The following is a 6,384-nucleotide window of genomic DNA, read 5'->3' as shown; positions in this document are numbered from 1 at the left end:
CTGCGCCTCCGTCCGTCCCTTGGCCTCACAGAGTTCCTCCTTTCACTTGTTGTTGTTTAGTTGTTTAGTCGTGTCCGACTCTTCATGACCCCCTGGACCAGAGCATGCCAGGCACTCCTGTCTTCCACTGCCTCCCACAGTTTGGTCAAACTCATGCTGGTAGCTTTGAGAACACTATCCAACCATCTCGTCCTCTGTCGTCCCCTTCTCCTTGTGCCCTCCATCTTTCCCAACATCAGGGTCTTTTCCAGGGAGTCTTTTCTTCTCATGAGGTGGCCAAAGTCTTGGAGCCTCAGCTTCAGGATCTGTCCTTCCAGTGAGCACTCAGGGCTGATTTCCTTCAGAATGGAGAGGTTGGGTTTTCTTGCAGTCCATGGGACTCTCAAGAGTCTCCTCCAGCACCATAATTCAAAAGCATCCATTCTTCGGTGATCAGCCTTCTTCGTGGTCCAGCTCTCACTTCCATACATCACTACTGGGAAAACCATAGCTTAACTTTTGCAGCAACCAAATCACCGGCTGGGACCAAAGTGTGGCTCTTTCGGCCCAGGGAGGACAGCATCATCTTCCTCTCTACTCCACAAAAGGAGAGATTTTAATCTGGCTCAGAATCCGTTACTGCCCTGTGGGGAGATTTGTGTGCAGCTAGATGGCTCTTGTGCAGGGGTCGGCAACCTAAGGCCCGTGGGCCACATGCGGCCCATGGAGGGGTTGTTTAATCGGCCCATGGATCCCCACCGTCCGCTCGGTCAGCTTCCATGCGCCATGCCAAACCAGCACAGAGCAGAGCAGGGACCACCTTCTGTGACACTGGCCAGCTTCCCATTGGCTGCAGGAGCTTCCCGCAGCCAATGGGAAGCTGCGCACGCCTCCTTAGCACCGGAAGGAGCACTGGAAATAGTGTTTGTGCATGAATGCATGCACGCACGCACACACACACTCCAGCCCACCGCAGTGTCTGCTGGACTGCGAACCAGCCCAAGACACAAAAACTTTGCCAACACCTGCTCTTGTGTAATAATAATAATTATTATTTATACCCCGCCCATCTGGCTGCGTTTCCCAAACCACTCTGGGCGGCTTCCAACAAAACACTAAAATACAATAACCTATTAAACGTTAAAAGCTTCCCTGAACAGGGCTGCCTTCAGATGTCTTCTAAAAGTCTGGGAGTTGTTGTTCTCTTTCACATCTGGTGGGAGGGCGTTCCACAGGGTGGGTGCCACTACCGAGAAGGCCCTCTGCCTGGTTCCCTGTAACTTGGCTTCTCGCAGCGAGGGAACTGCCAGAAGGCCCTCGGAGCTGGACCTCTGTGTCCAGGCAGAACGATGGGGGTGGAGACGTTCCTTCAGGTCTACTGGGCCATGGCTGTTTGGGGCTTTAAAGGTCAGCACCAACACTTTGAATTGTGCTCGAAAACGTGTGACTCCAGCAGCCAGTTTCAAAAGCCCTAAGTGTCTTGTACAAATGTAACAATGGAAGAAGAGGCTGCTGGGTCAGCCCAGTGATCCATCTTGGTCCAGCATCCTGTTCTTACAGCAGCCAATCAGATGCCTATGAGAATCCCGCAAGCAGGATTTAAGAAGATTATGCTTCTGGTAAATGATCCATAATGAATTGAAAAAAAATATTTAAAAGTACTTTCTCAGAGAGAGAGAGAGAGAGAGAGAGAGAGAGAGAGAGAGTCAGTCCTTTTTGTTGGGGATAATTCGGACTGAAAATCCCAGGTGTCCAAAAAGGTTATTTATGTATGCTACTACTGCAGCTCATGTTTTGTTAGCCCAAAAATGGAAAATGAGCAAGGTCCCAACTAAAGAAGAATGGCAACTTAAGTTGACAGAATATGCCTAGCTTGCAGACTTTACATATATATATTAAGAGAACAAGAAGAACGTACATTTAGAGAAGATTGGAAAATGTTTATTGAATATATGGGAAATAATTGTGTACAGCTGAAAACGCTGGCAGAATTCAGATAAATTCAACAGTGTAAATAAGTCTTGATGGATGCAATAATGGAATACTGAATGGTATAGTTTTTGTAAAATATGCAGGCATTTAAAATATGTAAAATGAACCATGGAAAGAGAAGTGAAGTCACTGATATCTTAGGGATGTAAAAATGAGTATTTTAAATTGTAAAACAGAAAATTTAATAAAAATTATATACTAAAAAATACAGTAAGAAGAATCTGCTTCCAACCCCCAAAGTTATGCCTTGATGTGCTGCGATTCTTCCCCAGGCAGAAGCCTTTCCTAGATTGTTCTGTGCAGTGCTGTTGTTCGAATTCCATAATCAGCACTGCTTGGCTTCTGTCTGCATTGTTATCAGGGACAGCCAGGTCCTGATATCCTATGAGACCCTAGCAGACCCGATGAAGTCGCACAACTCAATCATTCTATGATGCACCATGCAGGTATCGTGCACCATTTATCTAATTTTCATCCCCCGCAAATAATAATTTGCAGACTATAATAATAGAATCTTAGAGATGGAAGGGACCCAAAGGTTGTCTGGTCCAACCCCTGCAATGCAGGAATCTCAGCTAAAATGTTATTCACACTTTGACATGTGAGATAATCCAGTACAGCAATTTCATTCCAAATATGAGATGTAGTTGTTAATTTTTAAAAATAATAATAATGTTGTAATCTGTCATGGATAAACCCCATTGAAAAAGGTAAGAGTGATTTCCCAGGCCCCCCCAAATGTAGGTCTGCCACTGGGGACACCCACACCTTCCCCCCCCCATGACTTGCCCCAAAGGCTTATGAGGGCTGTCGTTTCCCCCTTGCAGAGCTACAATTCCCAGCACCCTTAACAAACTACAGGTCCCAGGATTGTTTGGGAGACGTCCTGTGCTCTAAATGTGCATTGGATGTGCTTTAAATGTTCCTTGTGGATCTGCTCAGAGCATTATTGTTACATCTGGTACATCTAGCTCAATATTTGCGTCGACTGGGTTTCAGAAGCGGTCCAGCTCTGAGGGCCTTCTGGCGGTTCCCTCACTGCAAGAAGGGAAGTTAGAGGGAACCAGGCAGAGGGCCTTCTCGGTGGTGGCACCCGCCCTGGGGAACGCCCTCCCACCAGATGTCAAGGAAATAAACAACTATCTGACTTTTAGAAGGCATCTGAAGGGAGCTCTGTTTAGGGAAGTTTTTAATGACTGATGTTTTAATGTATTTTCAGTCTTTTGTTGGTAGCCGCCCAGAGTGGCTGGGGAAACCAGATGGGCGGGGTATAAATGTATTATTATTATTATTATTATTATCATCATCATCATCATCATCATCATCATCATCTTCATCATCAGGTGAGGCTAGGGACAGATCCTGGGACCTGTTGCAGTATTGTTAGCTCAGACTCATCACAGATCAGAGCTTTTCCTATCAACTGAGGTCACCTTGTTTTCAGTCGAGACAATGCACACATTTTGTTGCAAGTCAAGCACTGAGATACTGAGTGATTCATACTTTTGTAAGCCAACCCAACCCGGTTTATTGTGGAAGGAGTTTTTCTAGGTTCATTCGGCTCCATCAAATGAGACTACGAGACAGTGACCTTTTCTGTCCTCCTGCTCTGGAAGGTAGGACTCAAACCATTGGCTTCAATTCACAAGGAGCCATGGATTCTTTAGTTGAGATTCCTGCATTCCAGGGGGTTGGACTAGATGACCGCTGGAGATCCCTTCCAACAGTATGATTCTAGGATAAGCCAGGTCAGTTTCCTAACTGCCTGGAGTAATGCACCATCAGTAGGGGGACAAAAGAAATCAGAAATTTATTTTGTCCTTCTTACTTAATTTCATTCTTTATTTTCTTTTTTGTTGTGTGTTTCTTTTTCATGTGTAGTGTTTGTGCATAAACTGTAATATGGCAAATTGTTGTGTAAATATGTGTTGAATGTTTAATAAAGATTTATTCAAAAAAGAAACGAAAATGCCTCGTGGAGGACCTTAAGGTCCACAAATGACAACACTTTGGAGGTCCCAAGTCGCAAGGGGGTTAGATTGGTCTCAACTAGGGCCAGGGCCTTTTCAGCACTGGCCCCGACTTGGTGGAATGCTCTGTCCCAAGAGACTAGGGCCCTGCGGGACTTCACATCTTTCCGCAGGGCCTGCAAGACAGAGCTGTTCCGCCTGGCCTTTGGTTTGGACTCAGTCTGACCCTTATGTTTCCCTCCTCTTATGGTTTTGATCTATGGGCTACTTTTAAAATGAGGCTGCATTTTAAATTGCATTTTAACCTGTAGTTTAAATTGACACTCCCCCCAAATTATGTTTTTACTGTAATTTTACTGGGCTGGATGAATCCCTAGCCGGAATTAAGATTGCCGGAAGAAATATCAACAACCTCAGATATGCAGATGACACAACCTTGATGGCAGAAAGTGAGGAGGAATTAAAGAACCTTTTAATGAGGGTGAAAGAGGAGAGCGAAAAATATGGTCTGAAGCTCAACATCGAAAAAACGAAGATCATGGCCACTGGTCCCATCACCTCCTGGCAAATAGAAGGGGAAGAAATGGAGGTAGTGAGAGATTTTACTTTCTTGGGCTCAATGATCACTGCAGATGGTGACAGCAGCCACGAAATTAAAAGACGCCTGCTTCTTGGGAGAAGGGCAATGACAGGCCTAGACAGCATCTTGAGAAGTAGAGACATCACCTTGCCAACAAAGGTTCGTATAGTTAAAGCTATGGTTTTCCCAGTAGTGATGTATGGAAGTGAGAGCTGGACCATAAAGAAGGCTGATCGCCGAAGAATTGATGCTTTTGAATTATGGTGCTGGAGGAGACTCTTGAGAGTCCCATGGACTGCAAGAAGATCAAACCTCTCCATACTGAAGGAAATCAACCCTGAGTGCTCACTGGAAGGACAGATCCTGAAGCTGAGGCTCCAGTACTTTGGCCACCTCATGAGAAGAGAAGACTCCCTGGAGAAGACCCTGATGTTGGGAAAGATGGAGGGCACAAGGAGAAGGGGACGGCAGAGGACGAGATGGTTGGATAGTGTTTTCGAGGTTACCAGCATGAGTTTGACCAAACTGCGGGAGGCAGTGGAGGACAGAGGTGCCTGGCGTTCTCTGGTCCATGGGGTCACGAAGAGTCGGACACGACTAAACGACTAAACAACAACAACAATAGCCGCCCTGAACCCGGCTCTGGCCGGGGAGGGCGGGGTATAAATAAAATTTATTCTTATTTATTATTATTAAAAGAAAAGAAAAAAGAAAAGAAAGGTGATGAGAGGGGGCTCTGTGCCAGAAGGCAAATGGGTGAGTCCCCTCCTCCAGCTTTGAGTGAGTTGGAAGAAATAATAATAATAATAATAATAATAATAATAATAATAATAATAATAATAATAATAATAATAATAATTTATTATTTATACCCCGCCCATCTGGCTGAGTTTCCCCAGCCAATCTGGGCGGCTCCCAGTCGAGTGTCAAAAACAATACAGAATTAAATATTAAAAACTTCCCTAAACAGGGCTGCCTTCAGATGTTTTTTAAAGATAGGATAGCGACTTATTTCCTTCGCATCTGAAGGGAGGGCTTTCCAAAGGGCGGGTGCCACTACCGACAAGGCCCTCTGCCTGGTTCCCTGTAACCTCACTTCTTGCATGTGAGAGGTGGCAGCGATGGGCACAATGTTTGCTTTCTGCTGGGATCCAAGTCTGAAGCTATAGGAGAAGCAAGACCCTTTGGGGAGGGGGCTTAGTGCCATGAACCCCTCCACCCTAGGCTCAGGTTTTACAGTGCCAGATTTAGGGTCGTGCCGGCAGTTCTGCTGCACAGGGTGCTAAGCCGAGGGGGTGGAAAATTCAGAAGATCCATCATTGAGAAGAGCCATTTGGGGATGTCTAATTTGGGGGCCACACTGTGCATGGTATTAGAAGAAGAAGAAGAGTTTGGATTTGATATCCCGCCTTCCACTCCCTTTAAGGAGTCTCAAAGCAGCTAACATTCTCCTTTCCCTTCCTCCCCCACAAGAAACACTCTGTGAGGTGAGTGGGGCTGAGAGACTTCAGAGAAGTGTGACTGGCCCAAGGTCACTCAGCAGCTGCATCTGGAGGAGTGGAAATACGAACCCGGTTCCCCAGATTACGAGTCCACTGCTCCTAACCACTACACCACACCAGCTCTCAATTATGAAAGATTACTCAAGTAGATGATAGCAGGTTCCCCCAGGACATGCTCTGCCAAGCCCTAGGCCTGCCGGCAAACCAATTCTGCACGGCGAAGAGGTCTGCACACATGACATGAAGGCTGGCAACATCATCCCCATTATTTGGGAATCCCTTGCGGATGACCGCAGTGCCCGGAGACAGAAAGTCAGGTTGTGCATCCCTAGCAGTGACCAGAGGAGGAATGACATAGAGA

The sequence above is a fragment of the Podarcis melisellensis genome, assembly GCF_964234715.1.
Source record: "Podarcis melisellensis genome assembly, chromosome: 11".
In the NCBI taxonomy this organism is placed as follows: Eukaryota; Metazoa; Chordata; class Lepidosauria; order Squamata; family Lacertidae; genus Podarcis; species Podarcis melisellensis.
Note: the sequence above shows the minus strand (reverse complement) of the source record.